Source organism: Tyto alba, unplaced genomic scaffold (assembly GCF_018691265.1).
Source record: "Tyto alba isolate M040663 unplaced genomic scaffold, T.alba_DEE_v4.0 Super-Scaffold_8, whole genome shotgun sequence".
NCBI lineage: Eukaryota > Metazoa > Chordata > Aves > Strigiformes > Tytonidae > Tyto > Tyto alba.
The window spans coordinates 792,168-814,140 of NW_024881329.1; the positions used below are offsets into that span (position 1 = coordinate 792,168).

The following is a 21,973-nucleotide window of genomic DNA, read 5'->3' on the forward strand; positions in this document are numbered from 1 at the left end:
ACCCAGTAGTATTAAGGCTTCTTACTCATTCTGAAAATGTGGTTTAATGGCAGGATGTTGCAGAAGAATTTGGTTAGTCTGGAAGGCACATGCTGATGTTTTCCACCGTGCCCCAGGTCTTGCTTCGCCATCTGATGAACGTGCTGGGAAGTCTCCCAGGATTTAAGAGCAGGGGGGCTCTGAGGCAGCTCCGTTCCCCCATCAACCACCCCAGTGTTCGGGCGAATGCTCTGCAGGGGGGTGAGCCTACTCAAAGGGGAGCTTTGGGGATGGGACATCTTTCCATTTGCTCAGCCAGGGGCTGAGGGCAGCTTGAAAGCTGAATTCCGCTCTGCCACTGAGATTTGTCAGAAAGATCATTTCCTCACACATGTAACTGGAGAAAGTGCGCAGAAATGTTTTCCACCTTCTATTTCCAGTTCAGCTTGTGACTGGCATGGAAGTGCCAACTGAGTGTATTCCTATGGGGTTGGGTTTTCTTCATGATACCCCTTCAGTTTTTAAAATCCGCTCTTTTTCTTTAAAGCATTAAATTATTCCTTGTGGCTAGTTGCAGGAAAATAATAGCAAAATGTGAAGAGTTGGAATATTTGCCCGAACTTGGCACCTGAATAAATTCGCCAGGCAAAATCCTGCCAGTTTTTTTTCCTAAACAGAACGTACATCAATGTATTGAGGTATTTGGATTTGATCTCAAATTTACTAAAGGCAAACGAGCGGAGTGTTTGGGAGAGATCCCCGGCGGTGGGATGTCTGGAGCTCTGCTGCTCCTGGAGGGGATGAGCAGGGAGGGCTTCTCCCTGCCGCTGGCCTTGTCCGGTATTAGTGCCGGGCATTCACCAGACAGCGCTCTGCTTGCCTCAACCACAGGCTGAGCGAATGTATCGTTAGGAATCTTAGGGAAGCAAATAAGAATTTGAGGAATTTTTGAGGGGGGGGAAAAAAAAAAAAAAAAAAAAGCAAAACGCACTGAGCGATTGCAGAAGAAAATATGTGGAGAATGCGGGCATCGATCCCGCTACCTCTCGCATGCTAAGCGAGCGCTCTACCATTTGAGCTAATTCCCCGCTCCTCTCCCCGCTTCCCCGGCGGCGCCTCTATTCCGTTCTCGCGAGAAGCCGCGCGGTTAACCCGTCCTGCTCGGGGCTCCTACTGCGCCTGCGCGGGAGCGCGGCGCCGGCCGGGGCTTGGCGGCGGCGGCGGGGAGGATGCGCGGCGGGGCCGGCGGCTCGCGCCCGCCCGCGCGGCGCCCCGCGGTAAGGGCCGGGACACAGACACGGGGGGGGGGGGGGGGGGGGGGGGAGTTTGCAGAGAGCGGTGTGCCCCCAAAAGCCTGAGCTGAGGGGCGGGCGGGGGGGGGGGGTGTCCAGAGGGAACCTCCCACCTGAATGGGGGCCTCGTGGGGGCTGCCAGGGGCTTGGTGTGCGCGGGGAAGCGGGGTGAAGGGCTGCGGGGGGCTGCGTGCTGTGGGGAGGGGGTTGTGTGCCAAGGTGGGGGGCTGCGTGGGGGGACTGTGCACCCAGCAGAGCCTGCGCTGGAGTCCTGCTGGGGCCGCACTGAGGTCAGAACAGCAACAATCGCCCCAAAATACCGTGTCCTCCTCCCCCCTTGGCCGTGCTCACCGCGGCTGCTGTTAGGGGAGGCTTCGCCTTCCCGGCAGCCAGGCGCGTTCCTTGGGGGGGGGGGGGGGACGGGGTGCTGAGCCTTCGCCTGCCCTCCCAGCCCTGCCGCTCCCCGGGAGGACCCCCGAAATGTCTGCAGCCTGGGGGTGTCACTGGCCGCGCCTGGTCCCCGCGGGTGGCCGGGCCGCTTGGAGATGCGGCAGCTCGAGCGCCCGAATTGGCGACCCCGCTGCTCACGCTTGGCTCGCCTTGCCTGGTGATAACCTCTTTGAAAAGCAGCACCCCCAAAAAAGAGAAATCTGTGGGGAACCGTGAGGTCCGTTTCCCTGGAGGAACGGTTCCGCTCGCTGTCGTGCTCCTGCCGAAGCAGCGTTCGTTGAGCGCGACATCTGGGTGCCGAGCCTGGAGCAGGGCTCTGCAGATGGGGGGCAGGTGGTGGGGCCCCCTGGGGAGCTGCCCCGACCGGCTGGGGTGCGGTGACCCCGGTTTTGGTGGGAAAAGGGGATGCGCTCACTCAGGGCTTGTGTAGCAAAGCGGGTGAGAGTGTCGGGACCTTTCTCTGCCAGCACTGTGCGGAGGAAGAGGAGGCTCTTCGTGGGCTTGATGCTCTAATTGAAAGCTGTGTTTAGCAGTGGCAATACCCAGGGCTTAGCTAAAACCCCGTCATTTTAGTAAATGGCTTGCCTTGGGCTCCGTCACTTTTCTTCCCCTCTGATGTTCTTGAATAAGAAGAGGCAAAACCGAACCGTGGTGAAGGCCAATGCAAAATGCTTCCTAAACCAAAGGGATTACAAAATTGCTTCTGTTGTATAATCTCGGTGGTGGCTGCTTACCGCTGTGCTGTTTGGAGAGCAGCAGAGTCCTGGGCTGAGCTGGCAGGGCCGCAGGCAGCGATGACTGTCCCCAAGTTAACGCAATTCTGAGGGTGACGGGACATGCTGCTGCTTTTGCCCCGTCGAGCTCCCGGGTGCTTTACGCCGTTTGCTTTCCTGCAGTACTTTTGTACTTCTATCTCGGCTGTGTTCAAGCCATTGTACTGTCAGATTCAAAACACTCTCTGTTCAGTTTTACATCCTTCCTAAGGGGTTTGCCTTAATTCTTCCTCTGATGTACAAGTTACTTTTTTTTTCCTGGATACATTTGCTGAGCTAGTCTCTTCCACACCATGAGTTTCTGCTTAAATACTCCTATATATCAACTGTTTTACAGTTGAAAAATAGATTTTTAAAAAATTATTTATTTAGTTTCCTTGACAGGTTCTGCTCTCTGAATGGGTTCTACCTCTTTTGCAGAGTTTCCTTAATGGCTTCTCTGAATGATATTTTATCAAATTACTTGGAATTTTAAATTCACTTCTCTTTTTGTAATTTTCAACATCCTAATATGTTACCTCTTACTTTAAAGGGCATGTGAAGCTTATCTCAGCTCTTCAGAGGCTGTCCTGCCTTTCATTTATTGTTTTTACGGTTGTGAGCTTCCTTCTTGTTTTTGTTTGTTGGGGTTTTTTTCAGCAGAGGGAAGATTGGCTAACAAACATGTTCTGGAAGACACATTTATCTTCTAAAAAAACTCCAACAGCAACCGAACGAGCAGGCAGCCGCACCCTTCCAGCAGTATGATTTCTTATCTTGGGGCTTGACTCATAATCCTGATGGCTCCTTACCTCTATCGTTATTCTAAACAGAAAATAGTTTTCTTAGCTAAACTATTCCCCTGAGTGCCAGGCTGAAAGAGCGTTACACTCAAATGTGTTATTTCTTTTTTTGATGTCCTTCCGTCTCTTTTACATCACCCTGAGCTGCAGGACCCTGTAATCTTGCCCATAGGCTTTTTTTTTTTTTTTTTTTTTTTCTGATATGCAGAAAATAGGAGATGCTTGAGAGTATTTCCTGCTGGCAAATTTCACCTTCAATGCAAGCGATAGTGTTTCAGCAGCTCAGTTTTGCAAAACACCAAGTCGACTCTGTGGAGCTGGAAAAAATGTTTCAGGCTACGTTTTTCAGAGATGCTCTCAGATGTGAGGTTTTACCGCCTGGGTGTTATATGTGTTTTTCCTGTCACGGGGCAGTCTGCCTCCCTGCATCGTTATGTTGCTGAGAGCAACTGGCAGAGCAAACGCAGGGACAGAGAAGAGAGGATTGCATTCAGCATTGCTTCATCGGCCCCAGCCCCAGTCTCCGTCATTTGCTCCTTGTGTGGTTTAATAGCAGGGTTGTGTAGGATCTTTTCTCACAGCAAAACCTCTTTTTTTTTTTCTTTTTTTTTTTTTTGAATTGCACCAAAGAGTGTGTTAAGATCGACTTGGAAACTCAAAGCTTCTTAGTCCTTCACAGTCGTGCTGGAGTAATTCCCATGCTTTCCTCTTGTGCATTTTAATTACAGGAGAGAGTAGTTCAGCTCCCACAGCTCAAGCTGTTGTAAGGGCACATCTATACTCTGCAAATAAGCTTTCCCCTTGCTATCTTTTACTTGCTTTGGCAGTGCTGTGCACCTGGGTCTCTGTACCTGGAGCAAACATTGTTCAAGTGCTGGTGAATCCCTGTTTTCTCTTTGCACTCATTCCCTGCCAGGGACAGGGAAGTCTCTTTGCAGGTCACTGGAAAAAAAGCTCACCTAAACAAACCTACAGCTGCTTTGTGCAAAGAACAGCCCCCAGAGATGCTGAAGTTGCAGTGCTATCAGTGGAGCTTTGTCATAGGGTTGCTTGGTGAATCCCCTTTTTGGTTTCATCAGCCTGTGGCACTCCCAGGTGTCCATTTTATAGGGCAGTGCAGGGGTGGTTTAAGGCAATTCGCTCAGCATGGCAGTGCGATAGCTGCTGTGTGATAGAAGGCACTTTTCTAGCACGTGCAAGATAACCTCCTATGTTGAGGTTAGCAGTCTTGGCTGGTTTGCTACAATACACCTCCCCATTTTACTTCAGTGGGTATTTCTGAAACAGCTATTCAGACTCGAGTACTTTTTCGAGGTGGGTGGGTGCTCTCCTTAGCTGTGGGTTTGTTCTGACACCCTCGGCGTCAGGTATTTGCAGAGGCACGGGTGCAGGTTCGCCCCCCTGTCTGCTTGAGCCCCAGCCATGCTCCCTGGCTCGGCATCCCGCTGCCTTGCTCTTGCACGTGCCATCCCCCTCTGCGCTGCGGGAGAGCTATAGCAGGGTTGGAAGAGAGCTGGCAAGAGGCCGGGGTGTTCCTAGAAAGATATTGATTGCCCTGGACAGTTCTGGCTTGTTTCTTTTGTTTCTGAGGCTCTCGTCATGGGGTCGGGTTTGTCAGGGTGGCAGCTCGTTGGAGGATGGAGAAACAGTGCAGGCTTTGCGGGTTGAGGCTGGAGGGGTGCCATCCCGGCCCCACTCTCTCAAGTGTTAAGTCTGAAGCAGCCTGCCTGGTAATTCCATTAATGCGATCCTAGTGCCAGAGAGATAAATGTAATTCCAGGGTAAAGCCGACGCTTGGGCTCAAATGGGGAGGATTTGCTGGTTCTCCTGGGTGTGCTGCTGTGAGTAATGTGCTCCTGTGTTACCCACAGACGATGTTTAAAGTCTAGATGTCAGTGCAAAGACCAGGCAGTGATAAAAAAATTTGCTGCTAAATCTGCATGTGGAGAAGCCCTTAGCTCTGGAGCCTAGCTTTCTCTTCGCAGTGGGCTTTACCAGGAATAAAAGTTTCCTGCTTAATTCCTGACATGCAGGTTGACACAGAGCTAAGCAGCCAGCCGATTCAGGAGACAGCTTGTATGGGTTATAGTCAGAACGAGCTCTCTGTGTATAATCAATGCAGAGCAAAAATGATACCCTGTGTATATCACACCAAAAAGCTTGCAAGCACATCAGAGCTAGCCACCACAATTGCAAGTAACACAAGCTCCTCCACATTTTTGGGCGGTGTGGTCCCTGCTTGAAATCAGAGATTACTGTCCTGGCCAGCTGTTTTCCCAGTTCAATTTCTTTTTTTTTTTTTCAGACCACATTTTCCTGTTTGCAGTTGTATAATACCCTTGTGGCACCATCAGCAAGTCTTGCATTGAAAAAGAATGGTTAATTGGGATATTTTTAGCTCTCCTTGTGGCTCGGATCCTGGAAATCAAACACAGGAGCCAGCACCATTTAGCTTTATGCAGAGGAGCAATTGTGTCTGGCAGGGTGGGAGTTTGCAGTGCCAATGAACCCTGGCGCTGTGGTGCCCCAAAAATCAAGCAGAGGAGGTGTTTGCCCTCACCTTTTGTAGCTCAGGGTGGGATTTTCCTTGTGGGAAACTACTTGTCATCAGTTCAAGGGGGTGAAAAAAATGTCCATAAAGAGGAAGCCAGTGCTGGGGATGCTCAGGCCCCACATGCCCCCATCACATCAGCTTTGCCCAAGTGTCCATGGGTACACATCTGATCCCTTAGGACTTGGGACCCTGCTGGCATCCTGACAGCAGAATTAAAGCCAGCTTGCTCAGAAATACTTCTTTGGTGTATTCAGCAGCTTGTCGATGCCTCCTCTGCTGTGAGAGGTGGGGAGATTTGCTTGCTCAGCAAAGCGGGGTGCACGCTTTGCCAGTGACCTAGCAGCAGCTGGGACAGTCACCCAAAGTCCACAACCTGCTCGTGCATCTCTTACTTTTCTTTGCAGTAGCTGTGCAGACGTGCCTGGCTTCTTTATGCACAAACTTTGGGCCAGCTTGATTGCCAGAAATCAGTAGGATCTCACCGAGAGTCACCACTTGGCTCAAGTTTTTAAATCTCCTCTCTCCCCTTCCCTTCAGTTCTGTTCCCCAGTCAGGCAGGGTCATGCTTTGCACGCCTTTCCCCGGCTGCTGAACTGCAGCCTGCCAGATGCAGGGAGGGTGTGCTGTGGAAACCCGTCCCGCAGTTGCCTCGACCAAGTGTGCGAGAGCCACGTCTGCTGCTCACCGCCGTGGCACAGGGTGCTGGGGGGATGCGGGCACCAGTCTGAGCTAGTGCAGGTGCCTTTTTTTTTTTTTTCAAGTTTCCCCCACTTGCATCATAGCTGGCTGCTCAAGTTTTAGCTTAGTAACGTGGTTTTCTCTTGATGAGATAAATTTTTTGAGTGTCTCCTTTCCTGCTTTCATAGCTCTGACATCTGATTTGGGCTTGAGCAGAAAAAATAGTTGCGCTGATAGTGAATTGTGTATCTTGTCAAACATTTCAATACAGAGTAGACAAGGAGGGAGCAGGTAAGAAACTAACCCGCATGCTTAGAAGTTCAGTTTCTGAAAAATTTTGTGTCTGTGGTGTCTTGCTCTTGCTGTTTCTCTCCTCCCACCCCCCGCAGTTCCGTGACTCAGAAGCAGTTGTGAGAGCATCGTTGCCTGAATGGGTGGGACTTAGCATGGAGGATGCAATATGTTCATTTCCTCTGGGTGGTAATAAAGTGGGTCAGAAGTGTTGCCTGCGCTATTGCTGCTGATTACAATGCTAAGCAGCTAGTTACTGAAATTGTTTCAAAGAATCACTGTTTTCTTTGCTCCCTGACTTGCTGCATGAGTTTCACGGGAAAATCTGTATCCGATCTGCAAAGCATTGATTTGCTTGATGGCTCTTTTGGCCTAGATGCATGGTTGAGCTACCTTCTTGCCACTTTGGTAGAACAGTTTGGGTGGCCTGGCGCTGAATTTTTACTTTATCAAAGAATTTTTGAGCCACATCTCCACCCCATCTGGTTTGCTGCATAGCTGACCAGGCAGCTGTACCAGTGTTGCAGTAGAGTAGCGGTCTGAGCTGCTGTGCCCATCACACTGCTCCCTAGGAGAAAGGGCTGGTAGGACCACAGCTTGGCCTCCTGGAGACTCCAAGCCTGCTTGCTCTAGATGTCTAGCAGCTGAGCAAATACAACCTGATAACGTTGTCCTCCTGACTGTCTTGATCTTATGGTATAAATCCCATGGCAGGCTCTGCAGGTCATGAACTGACGATGCTGAGCTGTGCTAGAGATACCTGCAACAGCATGACATTTGGTGAGCAATGTTGCCTTAGTGCTGGGCTCTAACAGGATGCCTGTTGAGAAGCCACAAGCTTGGTGTTAGTTCACATTGTGGTATCGGGGAGTCAGCTCTTACAGGTCCTCTTCAGAGCCAGGACACCTTCTGATGCTGTGTCTGCTCCACTTTGGGGTGTTGAAAGGGGTGACCTGATGGCTGCGCTTTGGTACATCTGTGTGGTGAAGAGATCTGGCTGGAGGCTGCTCAGGGTCTCCCATACTGCGAGGGAAAGATGCCGTGAGATACAGTGGGAGTTCAACTGGGAGTGGGAGGGTGGGATATACAGCACACAGCTGAGGAAAGCCAACAAGCTTCAGAAGACCTTAACCATGGAAGGGGTTGAACTTGTTTCCAGCTGACATGTTTGAAATGTGATTGGTTGCCTCTTAAAGTGGGGTGTTGTAAGTGGTTTCCGTGGAAAAAATTGCACAGTGTATGTGCAAGAGGTGAGCTCAGCTCTACAGTGTGTGTTGCTTTCGAGCTCAGTCTGTAAATCCCCTCATTTATTCTGGCCTTTTGCAGACTGCTGAGAGTGCAGGTGAGAGGGCTTTCTTTCCTGCAGCATTGCCCTCATCATGCTTTTAACGTCCAACGATCTGGATGGAAATTGTTATTGTCCTGCCCTCTCATGTGCACAGACTGGAGGGAACAGCAGGGAGACGGGGGGATCTCTGCCCCTCTTTGGCACTGGCGGACTCTTGTTAGCCCCCTGTGTGTCTAAGGAAGTGGTTTTCCAAGTCATCTGTTGGGATTTTACAGGGATCTCTTCCCTGCTTTCCTGACTTGGGCATGGATGCCAGCTGGATCTCCACTGACCTATTCCTATGGCATGTCAAAGCAGCTCAGTGCTGGGGGGGGGGGGGGGGGGGGATTAAGGATTTATCTCCTGCAGGGCACTGGATCTGGCACGGGGGCAGCTAGATGGACAGAGAGGTCTAGTCCCAGAGAGGCTGGGCGGGGGGGGGTGTGATTGCCTCTGCAGCCCTTGGCTGGGAAACACACCCCTGGTCTTTAGTTTGTGGCTCAAACAGTGCTGCTAGTTCGTATTCTCTGGCTGCTGGAAGCGGCAGGCTTTGAAATGAAGAGGTTGGGTTAGCCCGCTTGAGCTGACAGAGCATGAATTTAGCTTTTCCTTTTTTATCTCAAGAAATTATATTAAGAAATGAGCAAAAGCGACTGTGCACCAGAGGCTGCTGCTGCTGCAGACGTCCGCTTGCAGAGCTGTGTTGCAGAGTGATTCCTTCTGGTGCTGCAAAGCTGGCGGGGAAAGCAGAGCTGCGGCACGGGCCAGGAGACCTCTGGGGAGGCGCAGCCGAAGGGCTGGCGTGATGGCTTTGGCAGCTTGTCTGCTGAGCCGGGCGTGAGCTGCTTTTTCCTGCAAGCTGAGGAGCCGTGCTCTGCCCCAAGTCCCCACTGACAGGAGGTGGCGTGCAGGTAACTGAAAGGTCCCCAGCATAAACATGCGTGATGGCTCTTGTGTCCTGCCTATGTGGTTACAGCTAGTTGCAGCTGACTTAGAAAACTCTGCTCTGTAAAAATTGGCCTGAATTAATCCATTGTGGTTTCTTTGTTCTTCTTCTTTAAGATAAGATGAATTTCTGGAGAGGTGAAAGCTTGAGCTTTGTAATAAAGTCCATGATTTTCTTAAGGATCCTTTGGGCTATTTCTGAGGTGTCCGTGTCCTCTGTGTGGGAACAGTTACCAGGAAAACTGTGGACGAGATGCATAGCTGCTTAACTGATTTTAATAGAAACTCAATTTGAGTAGCTTTGTGCTTTTTCTAGTGGAGAAAAAAAAAAAAAAGGCTGCATTAAGTGGAGGAGCAGCTCTGCGTGTTTCTGTGAAGGGTGTTCAAAGGAGGCTTGAATGTGAGGGGTTTGACTGTGCTCTCTGTTCGTGTGTCGAGAGCTGGCGGAGCTGGTGGTTTCAGCATGAGCAGGGCAGTGATTGCAGGCAGGGCCTGGCTGGGGGCCCCGGGGCTGCTTCCTCAGGAGCCTGTGTGATTAGTGCTGCATACTCTTTGAAACTAAAAAGAGAGGATTAGCTCTGCCTCCTTCACCTCTGTAAGGAGCTAGGGGTGGGAGAGCTCCATCAGACTGCTGTTGGTATGTTTGGATGGTACCTCTGGTGATGCTGGCGCAGGCTTTGTGGCGTGTACTTTTTTAGGTGGGGATTGTGCTCTTGCTGGTTTTGGAGGTGAAGTGTCTGGCAGGGCTGTGAAGGCTTGTGGGAGCAGCCCTGGTCCCCAGTACCCCGAGCTGCACCTGGGTCTGTTGGGACCCCTCTGTCCACCCCCGTGTCGGAGGAGAAGCGGGATGGAGGTGGATGGGGCTGGGGTCAAGCCAGCCTGTGAGGACCACGCAGGGCTGTTCTGCGTTCTCCTTCTGCGCTTCTGGTGGTGTTGAAGGAGGTCACGTTACAGGATGAAGGGGCTGGCTAAGTGTCTGAGCCTGTGCTTCCGTTTTTCCATCCTTATTTTCCAGGGTTTCTCTGCAAGGAATTGGAAAATCCCTTCTATGGGCTGCTGTGACAGCCTCGGAAATGTCCAGATGGATTTGAACTTTGGTGCTGTAAAGGGCTTTGGGTATTTATTTTCAGCATCCTGCTGTCTGCTTTGCTTAAGAGCTATTTCTAGATCCTTCGCATATGCTTGTCCTTGCTCCTCTTCTCCTGAAAACCATTTAGGAACACCCTTCAGCTATGGCAAAACACACCAAAAAAAAAAAAAATCCCCAAACATCTTGGAGAAATTTTGTTTTACCACTGTTCCTTGGTAAACTGTGAGGCATGCATAGCTGTGGTGTTGCTGTTTGGGTGCATCAGCCTGGTTTGAAGACCTCAGGTACCACTTCACTGGGCAGTTTTGGATGGGCCTTTAGGAAAGTGAGTGACTGGGCACATTCAACAGTGAATGGAGCCATTAAAGTGGTAAGTGACTTACCCCTTTGCAAAGACAAAGGTATGATGGATTGAAGTATCGTAGCTTGAAAGCCTCATCAGGGTTTCCAGATGTACCACTGTGCCATCTTTCTGAGGTCATGCTTCCCATCAGCTTTAGCTGATCTCAGGCTGACCCCCTGCCAGAAAACCTTCCCCTTTGTTTTCCTCTTTCTGGGGTGGTTTCCAGTTGGATCAAGCAAATGATGGTTGCTATCACGAGCGTAGAGATGACTGGGATGTCTAGAAGGGGGAGGAGGGGAAAAGCAGGACTGTCTATTTTGTCAGCAAAGACTAGTTTTGTATCAATTAAGCTGATGAGCATGTGGGAGTGGGCACGGCTTGCGGAAAGGGCAGCCATGTAGTCCCCTGGTAGAGCGTGTCCTGCTTCTACCCCAGTTTCCCTCCCTGTAAAGGAGGGGTAAGGATTGCAAAATGTGTTAATGTTTCTGTGAGGCTGCAATGTTGGTAGAGTCCTTTGAGGTGCACTGCTGACTGATGGCTTCATGTAGGTGCTGAAAAGTTGAGCTTCCCGGTCAACCCAGGGGAGGTGTCCCTCCAGAAGGACTTTGAGCAATTTTTAAATAAAATCTGCTAAACATATTAAGGAGAATATTAGATTGAATATGAGGGAGAAGATTTTCTATGATGAGGGCAGCGATACACTGGAACAGGTTGCCCAGAGAAGTTGTGGATTGCCCCATCATTGGAAACATTCAAGGTCTGGTTGGATGGGGCTTTGAGCAGCCTGATCTAGGGCAAGATGTCCAAGCAACAGCAGGAGGTTGGACTAGATGATCATTAAAAGGTCCCTTCCAACTCAAACCACTCTGATTTGATGATTTCTCTGCTTAAATACACTGCAGACCAGGGCCTGATGTGTCACTGGCTCTCAGGGAGGGAGCAGGATAAATCCTGCTGTCCTGTTCTCCTCTAGCCATAAGGCATGGGGTAGGTTTATCTTCTTGCTCAACTATAAACATTTATCTGATCCATTTTGGGCCGAAAAGCTGTTGCAAGCACATTAGTGCCTCAACTATGACTTCTCAAGGTCTGTTGACTGGGGAGCTGGTGTGTTTTCGGTAGCATTCTCGATGTGCTACGGGTATCCGAGGAGTTCATTGTACATCTCTTGTTGAAGGAGGGTTGTGCATCTTCCTGTTAAAAGCAGCGCAGCTGTTCCGCCTTGCTGTTAGTTATGGGGGGTCCAGAGCTGTTTGTTTGAGCTTGAAATTGCTGGTGTTGCAAGATTATCACAAGAAGGGGGAAGAAAATTAGCATGAGCCTCTTAAAGAAAACTTTATTACTTCTCCAGGCTGGCAGGAAACACCCCATCGCCCTATTTAGGCTTCAAAGGAAGGCTTCTGTTATGGTAGGTGGATCTGCTTGTGACAGGGGCATTAGCAAGGCTGCACGGTCAGGCTTGGGGTCTGGCAGGTCCTCCAAGGTTATGTGCCTGCTCTCTTGGCCAGTGTCACCCTTCTCTTTTTACTGCTTGTCGTGTGGGGGACTTCTCTGGTCATTCCTGTGATGCAGAGCCCTCCTATTTCTCTGCCCCGCCGCTTTGCGTGCACCCTTCACTCCTGATCTGATGATGCTTCCTTCTCCCTTCGTGGGTCACCCAGTATCTCTCAGTCCTCAGCCCCTGTGTTTCATAACTTCTTTTTAAAACTCTTGTGAATCTTTATTTGTTGCATTAGATGACATAAAATGTTATCATGTCTCTGCAGCACTAGTTCAGTCTGCCAGCAGGTAACGGGTTGTCACGTCGAGGTCAAGGATGGAAAGAGGTCACAGGGCTGGTGACGCCAAGAAATGCATATTTTGGTGGACAAGTTGGAGCTGGAGGAAGGCAGCAGAGGAGCTTGGCTGGCGTGAGTGTGTCATCCATGCTCTGCATTGCCCGGAGCATGGTCGTGTCTCCAGGGAGGAGCAGCCTTGGGGCGAGTGATGCCACTGGGCACTGCAAGAAGGGAATTTGGGAACAGAGGGGATGGGGACGGACACACACAGTGATTCCCTGGCACTCAGCTGTGTTTCCAGTATATCTGGCTGCTGTGGGACAAAATGCTTTGTCAGAGAGCTGCGGTTGCTTTGGGAAGGCAGGCTGGGCCACTTTCATATGGGTTTGATTAAATCCAGCAGCACTTAGAGAAGCTACAAGCAAGTTTGCCTTGCTCAGCAGTACCGGGAGGCGAGGAGTTTGAACTTAGCTGGTGATGTTTCTGTAATGTTGTCTAATAGTAGCAATCACATTGAGAAAGTTGTTAGAGGGGAAAAGGAGCTAGAGGGTCTGCACGGCAGCCATCCTGTTCTCCCCCGTGTGCTGAGCCCTGGTGCAGGAGAGGGTCAATGCCAATGCGGATTAAGTCCTACGAAGCTAATGTAGACCCTTTAGCTGTAAGCCACGTGAAGCTAAGGTATGAATTTCCTTGCTTGGGGGAGGAAAGTAGTTTTTCTGGAGTTTTATAAATAAGCTGCCACTGAAGATTATTGTCCAGGTTGGATTTGTCATGTCATTTCTCTCTTTGTAGAGACTTTATGTTCCACTGCAGAACAGTGTTCAGTTACTGACTTCAAAAGAAAAACAGAAGACCCTCATGGAGGTACATAACATGAGTAAATAACTCTTGTGTTTTGGATAGAGTGGTAATGTAAAGCAAGAGGGAGAGCAGTTATAAATGGTGATGGAAAATTTGTGCTTGAGACTGGAGTCCAAGATCTGTGCTGTGGTCTTGTGGTCTTCAGCATTGTTTTTGTCCTTAGAAATGCCTTCAGCCCTTCCGTAATGGCAAAAGAAAAAGGTGAAAATGGGGGGCTGAATCGATTACAGTTTTTCTCAATTTTTTAAATACTGTCTGGCAATGAGTGACATCCGTGAGTCACCCGCAGAGACTAGGGAAAACAAGCAAGTCTCTTTTTCTCAGTCCAAGGTAAACCAATGCGCTGCATGAGTAAGTTTTCTCGCAGTTCATAACAAGGTCCAGTTGGCAGGAAATACGTGAGATGTTGTCGGGCTGATCCTGTACCTTCCCCTTGCTGGTTTAGGGCTCTGACTGGAGAAGTTGTCCCACCCTCTTTCTCTACCTCCCTACTTCCAAATCCTCTCTGTTACAGCACGCTTGAGGGTGGTTGTTCATCCACTGTGTTTGTTGCTGTCCCCAATCCGTTGCATGAAGAGAACGGGAAAAGTAAAACCATGTTATGTGCGGTGACCTTTGCTTCAGTTGTAGCATAAGAAAAACGTCTTCTTACAGCTGCTTAGAATCGCTTCCAGTAAAACTTCTTTTTTTCTGATACCTCTTGTTTGGCATGCAGCGGGCACTTTGTGTGCCTGCAGCGTGATGTTCCTGCAGCCTGTGGAGGTGACTTCTGACACAGCTTTTGCTCAGCACTGCTAGATGTCTTCTGTGTGACTGATGTACAAAAGCTTTATAAAGCAATCAGTGGGAAATATAAAATCATCTATATTATCAAATCATAATGATGAATCAATAATAATAATGAAAAAATGGAAGCAGCCTGGCTCTGACATCAGATGGGATTCATCTGCTCTGCAAACTGGAAGAAATTGTACAAGTGCTGTGGAGCAGATCTTCAGCAGCATCTTGGGGAGAGGAGTATGGGAGTTGCACAGGTGACAGCTTCTTTCCCATTTATCAGCCTCTTCTCTGCCCCTCTACTTAGATGTTGACTTCAGTGCACTGACTGTCGAGGAGGCTTTACTGGACAAACAGCCTTGATGATTCGGACTCACCGTCTTGCCTTTTAGCTAGGCTTCCTTCTGTGATTTTGGAGAGTCCCCTGACAGCCTTGTGCCAGCTACCTCTGCTGTGGTGCCAGGGCTAGGCAGGAGTGTGCTCAGGGCAGGGATCTAACACCCTCCCATCTCTCGCAAGGTTGGCTTGGCATCCTTCCCTTTCACCAGCCAGTTTGTATTAATGTCACTGATCACTATTCTCTCTAATGCTCACAGGATTTGCCAGTTCCTGTATGCCGATGGGGATCGTGTTTGGCTCCTTGTCAGTGCCTTAAGAGAAGCTGATGCTCTGAACAGGTACGTTTGCTGAGCTTCTGGCTGGGACGGGGGTCTGTATATGTCCGAGAGTGAAACGTGTGTGAGGCTTGCCTCATGGGTGTGGATTGGCAGCTACTGTGGAGAGACCACTCCACAGTGAATAGTTTTTATCCGTCCAGATGTGTTGCGAAAACACCCAGGCAGAAGCTAAGGTTTGCACTCTGCCTTGCTGACAGCCCTCTGAGGAAACGCAGCGTCGCTGCAGAGCAGCTCCTGGGAGGCCACGCTCCTTGCTAGCACAGGCATAGCCTTTTCCTTCCCGCAGCACCAGCTGGGGAATCCTGGTCGAGCGTGCGGCTGCGCACCACTACTGCTCCCTCCTGTTCTGCTGGCCTTTGGTAACTCCCCTGCAGCGTGCGTCTGCCTGCCGTCCCGAGTGGGGGTGGGACAAAGCTGTTTTCATGTTGGTATCCAACCAGGAACAAATCTGCTGTTGTTTTCCTAATGTACAGCAAGAACAGCCTGTAGTATCTTATTCCTCCCCAGATAATTACTGCTCTGCTCTACCACCGATTGCTATCAGAAGCAGTGAGGTAGTGCCTCCATTGCACTGCCCGGTGCATCCCTTTGAGTTATTTGATGTATTTATTGCTTTAAGGCATCAGTGCTCAACTGAAAAACCTCATTTGCCCTCTCTGCAAATGTTTGGCACTATAAGTGGATTGCTCGAGTCGGCTGTAGTCACCGAGATGCCAAGCATGCTTTGAGTGATGCCCCTTGCTGTGCTACCAGCAGGTCTGCTTGCACCTCGATTTCAATTCCTGCATTACTTTGAGGAGGAGAAAATACAGGGCCGGGTTGCAGGCTTCCTTTTTATTAACAGGAATTATGTTCCCAGCTGACCAGAGGTGTGTGTGCAACCACTGGAATCGGAGTGGAATATTTTGCTATTCGTGGTCACTCACGGGAGGTCCGAGAGGTGGGTAGGTGGATGGTGTCACGGGAGCATCAATGGACAAGGAGGGATTGGCCTGGCGTGCCAAGCTCGAGCCTCCAGCCTGCCACAAGAGCTTATGGAGCAGAAACAGCTCCTTCTGCAAATGTCCATCCCCGATGGATCTCATCCCAAAATGGCAGTGCCTCGCATTTGCCCTGCCTGAATGGCCCATTTGATTGTAGGAGGACGTAACTGTAACTAGCTGCGTGAAGCTTCCTTGATTCCTAAAGTGAAATGAATTCATTATGGAAAGCCATCTTTCTTGAAAACCTGGTTCATCCAGGACTGGGTGGCGCGGTGAACGTGCTGGAGGAGTGGGAGTCAGGGCGGAGCTGTTTCCACCCAATTCCCCTGTATTTCCTGGGGTTTATCGCACCCGGCAAGAAGTACTCTCCACTTCGGAGCTTAAAGCAGAGCTGGTTGGTAGAGCACTGCCTGTGCTTCCCACACTAGCCTGCTCGTTTTAACTTTCCTTAAATTAATTTTCTAGCACAAAAGGCCTCTTTTTAAAGGAAGAACTGTCATGAGACGGGGAGCAGCAAAGGTAGGAGTGCCTCCATTTGCTAGCCAGCTGTCGCAGGTGTGTCTGAGTCGGAGGGAGCCAGCACTGAGTCAGTGCCCCAGACTGCTGGTGACTCAGGTGGCAAAAGCCCAAGTTGTTCTCTAACATGTCTGAATCGCAACGAATTTCCTGTAACAGGGTTTCGCCTCCTGTAGTGGCTGTGTAGTGAGCGATGTGTCACGCTCTTCCTCCCGTACGGGTTATGAGCAGCTTGGTTCACAGGGCATGCAGGCAAGTGGTGGTGGTGGCACTTCTCTTCTTGCCAAAACAGGTGGAAACTTGATTTCCCCCAGCACGCTCAACCCTACCCCACTCCTTTCTTTCCCCCTCTTTTTATTATTTTTTTTTTTTAAGATGGGACAAGTCACAGTAGTTGCAGCTGTCTGTCTGGGAGCTTGATGAGATTCTCATGCAAATCCGGAGGTTGTGTTCTCCTGGCGGGTCTGCTTGCCTGCATTATGTGCTGCTTCATCGTACTGGGAAGGGATCTATTTTCTGAAGCATGGTTTATTTTTAGCCAAGGCTTTCCCTGTCTAACTGGCAAAAGTTCAGCATTTGCAGTGCAATTTGCAGAAGAAGCAATTTCACCAAATACTCGGGCTGGGGGAAGGGAGAGGAAGTGTCGTATTAGCTAGCGAGAAAGCTAAATGCTGACTTGAAAAAATAGCTTGAGATGCTGTTGTGAGAGCATAAGGATGGGTAATGCAAGTTGAAAATAGCATTGCGTTTGCTGCACTGGATATTTCTGTCTGGGTTGCTTTTGTTTTTCCTTGCAACAGCTGCCATGGAGGTTAACCAACAGCGGATGGACGGGAACTGCTGTTGAGGATCTGGTGGCTGATGCCGCCAACCCCTTGGCCTGACCCTGAGCAGTGAGCTAGCAAACTCACCTGAACTGCAGCACCCATGGGAGGAGAACGTCCGTGCACTGCACTGCACGGTCCTGTTGCACCCACGCTTGGGGCCACTGGAGGCTCGCCGAGGGTTGAGCTTGGTGATGGTACAGGCCCTCTCACTGCTGTGTTTGAGCACCCTTGCCAGATAGCCTGAAACAAAGGGGGTGGCACGTGGGATGTCCCGGGGCAGTGCTGCAGCTGCCTCCTCTCCTCCCCAGCTGCTGCTCCAGGGACAAACCACCTTCATATGCCTCATGGTTTTTACCAACTGCTCCTGACCATTCTCGGTCTTGAAGTGGCTTCCCTTCAGAGGCGCGGAGATCTTTTCATCTTGTTCTTGCATCTCTCCCGACATTTCTACCACTCTTTTGCAGAGGTACCTGTTACTGTTAGCTGTTAATGCTGCAAACACCAGACATATGAGGATGACGCCACGGAGTGGATGAGGGTGTGCAAAGCATTTAATACTTACTCCTCTGTCAAATGAGGCTTGGCTCCACGTGTGGGCACATAAATGATTTGTTTGCTGCTGTAGGTTAACTCTTGCAGTTTGCTTTATCCTTCTTCCCTCACCCATAGCAGAGAATTGCACAGCAGCTTTGTCACAGTTCCATTGAGAAAACAAGGCAAAACTGTTGAGTTTAAATTTTTGTCTGAATGTTTGGAAAACAGAAGAAAGAGGGGAAGTAGCACTAGGATTTTAGGTGTAGTCTGCGTTCTGTCCGAGTGGGTATATGTTGCCTGCAGATAATGGAGCCATATCTTTGTGAAAGAATCGGGAACGAAACTTTTAAATGTAGTTTCAGTCACTGGGGTAAAAGCACCATGAGAATCAAGCTAAGAGCACCCTGTCTAGAGCAGTAATCTTCCCAGGGGGAATTAATCTAATTTAACCTGATAAAAGAATTTATGTAGTGGAGGAAGTCTCTGCCATTTCCTGCTGAGCTTCCTGAGAAGACTGGGAAAAATTAAGTGCTGAAACAACCCTGTCTTCTCCCCTGGGGGGCCTTATGTTTTTCTAAGACCTGTTATTATCTTACTGATGAAAAACCATTTGTAGCATTCGCAAATTAGGATCATTTCAGCTACTAAGTTTTCCCTGGGTCCCTGGGGACTTGTGTGTTGTGAACCTATTTGCAAATCTCCTGATTGCCTGGGATGCAGAACATCTTGTTGCAGCTGTCAGCCCCCCTGCTTGCCAGAACCCCAATGACCTGTGGATACAGAGGTTTCATAAGTTTGAAGGTTCTCCTTAGGGAAAGTTTGTGGGTGGGTGTGTTTGTTTTGTTTTGTTCTTATTGCTAATTATTTCAGGGGAACACCTATCTTATTAGTGCTTTCTCCCCAAAAGGTATTTTTCTTCATCTCTGTCTCTTGCCCTCAGAGGCCAGAAGAATCCTGATAAGTTAGGGAAGCCAGTCTCTACTTTAAATGGCCTTAAGCATATGAATATTCAGCTGAATTTTCTTTTACAGCGGCTTGTTACAAAGCGGTCAGGAATCTCAGGGCACCCCTGGGTCAACTTTTCTTCTGACCCTCAGGTGAAAGCAGGGAGGGTTTCGCTCCATCGGGTGAGTGCTTGGAGGAGGAGGTGTCTGCCTGGAGCTTTGAGTAGTCTGGTAGGAAAATATTTCTCCTATCAGTGAATTTATGCTGATACTATTGAGCTATGCTGAAAGTATGTGGGCATATCTTGTAATCTGCTGGTGAAGATGCCGTGAAAATAGCCGTCTTGGGTTGTACCAAAGGTACATCTAAACTGCTAATGTCCAAAGCAATAATACCCTGTCTCCAGTGGCGGTAGAGGAACTGCTCTGGAAGGAGCTAGATGGAAGCTGAGCAGAATAATTCAAGAATCCATCTGCTGTAGCAGCAAAAGTGCTGGGTTTTGAGCAGGCCGAGAGCTTCACTTGGCAGGCAGCGGTAGTCTGGCAGGTGAGGAGCAGCCAGGTCTGCAGCTGAGTTCCAAAACCAAGTCTGCACGCGTAGTTACAGCGGTGGGAAGGCTGTCTCTGGGTTACCTGCAGTGAAGGACGGAGCTGACTTTTGCAAGGTTCAGATCACCGTTGTAGCACAGATGAGCAGTTGTGGCGTGCAGGTCTTGTGCCTACCCAGCCCTCTAAGCGTGACAGCACCGATTTTAAGTGTCTTTCAGTTTGCTTTCACATGCAGAGATCTCATGTAGCTTTTGTGGAGGGTTGGCGTTTGGTGCCTGTCTAAATTGCTACTTACCCTTGAGGTTGTTCTGCTCTGCTTTGCTCTGTAATTATTTGCCGCGCATTGCATGCTTACCAGCAGCTTTTGCTGCAGTTTTTAAAAGGGAAGATAAGGAGCAGCAGACAGACAGACAGACCTCTGGGAGGGCTGCTGGTGGTGGGCAGAGGGAATGGTTTTAGCCCTGGTACTTGCTTGAAGCATACTCTCCAGGCAGATCCCACTGCGACTCTTGATGAAGTTTCCCTTTCCTCGGCTGACTCATTGGAAAACCCTTTTCAGTCCGAGTTTGGTTTGGAAAGAGAAACACCCACACATATGGCTGCTCTTCAGCTGTCATTCACATTGGGAGGTTTTTATGTTCCTTTTTTTGCATTCCCCTCAGGTGAAACCCAGACTTGCTGCCAAAAAGCATATCCCACAGTTAAGAAAGAAACTAAACACTAAAGATATTCTGGTTTTATTCTCTAAGCTGGAAATGCAGTGGGCTATCTAATATTTTATCAGCTCGCAAGGGATTGTGTTGCTTTTTCTTTTTGGCCAAGTTTCCATGTAGTTCACTTGTTTGTTTTCCTCAGATAAAAGATACGGCTTTCATTAAGGCTTGTTTTGGCTATGTTTTGCTCCTTGCTTGAGACTGTCTGAATGGTGCCACTTTTTCTAGACAAATGCCAGTGTTCTGCTTTGGAGACCTGCTGGTCTCATCTGATAAGGGTTGTTTTAATTTTTTTTTTCTTTCATCCTATGTAGCTCAGAAGAATTGCTGGATTGTTAAATAATAAGTATTTTTAGGTCTTTTGAGATGCTGTAACTGAAAGCAAAGGAAGGAGAGCAATAGCATTGCTGGAAGACGTGGGTTTGGTGTGCTGGTGATTTATGAAACTGAAGTTACGGCCTCTTACTTGGATCCCATGTTGGGATCCAGGATGCTATGGATGACACAGTCCATGTGAACTCCAGATTTCTGGCCATACAGTTATCTTTGGCTTTGCATTGCTCCTGACTTTTTAGCCAGTAGGAGAGAAGCAGAGTTAAGTCACAGCTGGCTGGCATGCAGCTGTGGTTGGACTTTACTCTCTAAGTACCCTTGAGAGGGTGCTAGAAGGTCCCGCACGGGGATACCAGGGTGCAGGAAGACGAGGCTGAGGAAGAAGGTGGAAATGGCAGCCTGAAGGCCAAGGTATTTGGTGGGTTTCTAGAATTACAGCTTGCTGTCCACTTCTTTCTGGTTTGTAACTCTGCAAAAGTGTCACGGCAGGGCCTGTGGTAGCATTTGATAGGCTGGAAAGATGCAGGTGCAAGGAGGTGGCTGGTACTTCCAGGTGTATTAACACATTCCTGAAATACCCAATTTTTTTTTTTTTTTTTTAAAAAAGGTTTTTTTTCTATTTTTTGGGGCCTTGCTGGCCATGCTTTGAGTGGAAATAGGACTGTCTGAAGGCTGCTTTAAAAGGACAGGGACTGGTACCTTCATGGTGTGCAATGATGCTGATAGTGCTGCCCTCATGTTTCCGTACCTCTTTGTCGCATGGGGAGGACCACACCAAGGAGAAGCACAGTCTCCCAGTGATTTAGCAGGCTGCATTTAAATATGCCGAAATTTATCACTGCAAAAAGCAGTGGTGGCTTAAGAGATGTGCCTGCTGTCTCTCTTCTGCGGTGAGGGTTTTTTAAAGGAGGGAACTGTGGAAGGAGGAGATGAAGCAGCAGACACGAATCTGCAAGTAATGAGAGGGCAAGTGAGATGTTTGGTGCTGTTCCTGTCCACAGCCCTGTATTTATTACACTTGTGTGTCATCCCAACCTGGGAGGGCCCTCACCCTTTAGGTTAGGAGGTATGGCTTGCTTCTGAGACAGGAGAGGATGGAGCGGGGCTCCACGGGGCTGGCGAGGTGCCTCCTTCCCTCCACAGTCCATCCTCCACGCCGTGTCGGCTGAGCAGAGGCAGGCCGGTGCCCACGCCGGGTGGGAGCCGTGGGAGGACCGGGGGCCGCACCCTGCGTGGCACCAGCGCTGGGGCTGCTGGAACCCCCGCTCTGCGGGTTTCTGCTGGGTGCACTACTAGATTATACCAGATTTGTGTGAGCTGGGGTAAACATTTTGAGCGTGGCAATTCTCTTTTTGGTCTTTATTTCCTAGCGTGCCACTGCTGTAACTCCTCTGTGCTACTTTTATCATCTTCGATTTCCTAAAGTATATTTTTCTTTTTCTTTCTTTCCTGAGGGTTTTGGGCAGTGTTTTCCAAAGCGATTGTGGTAGGCATTTCCCCTTCTCTCCCAGCAGCAAGCTTTCATTTTTGAATGAATAGCTCAGCATTGTTCACATTGTCTTCCAGTTTTATGGGCTTCCCCCCACCCCCCCCACCTTTTGACTTTGACTGAAGCAGTCTCCTAAATGCTTCTGCAGTCCTTCGGGCCACTTTGCAGAAAATATTTTTTTCCTGTTACAGAAAGTCTCGGATTCAAAGCTCCAGGCAGGAAAACCACTTTCGTAGCGCTCACATTTGAGTTTCTGAAAGCGTGATTCTTGGGGTCTTCTTGCTTGATTTTTGGCCAGGTTTCAGTTAAGTCTTGCCAAGTTCAGCTTTAAGCAGGACTTCATAAGCTTGATGGAGTTGAAACGTTTCTAACGATATAACAGAACCTGCTACTTCTGGTTTCTACATAGCATCCCACATGTTAAATCTCTTCTACTCTTCCAGCCCAATGCCTATTCCCACCCCCTCCCCAATTCCCTCCAGAAATAA

The 21,973-nt window shown here is 49.3% G+C and overlaps 1 protein-coding gene and 1 non-coding gene across 5 annotated transcripts in view; one reads left to right on the plus strand and one right to left on the minus strand.

The window, feature by feature from the left end:
- Nucleotides 1-994: 994 nt before the first annotated feature.
- On the minus strand, nt 995-1,067 carry TRNAA-AGC. Its single transcript has one exon. It is a non-coding gene; the product is annotated as a tRNA-Ala (tRNA).
- A 141-nt stretch (nt 1,068-1,208) lies between these two features.
- LOC116964297 (USP6 N-terminal-like protein) overlaps nt 1,209-21,973 on the plus strand; it is an 89,853-nt gene continuing 69,088 nt past the window's right edge. The window contains exons 1-2 of one of the 4 annotated variants that reach the window (XM_042785687.1): nt 1,209-1,256; nt 14,517-14,597. The gene's annotated coding sequence lies outside the window, so the exon portion shown is untranslated. Of the gene's footprint in view, nt 1,257-9,018; nt 9,038-14,516; nt 14,598-15,516; nt 15,538-16,079; nt 16,100-21,973 lie in introns of those variants that run through there. The other 3 variants (XM_033003434.2, XM_042785688.1, XM_042785689.1) reach the window with 3 other exon arrangements.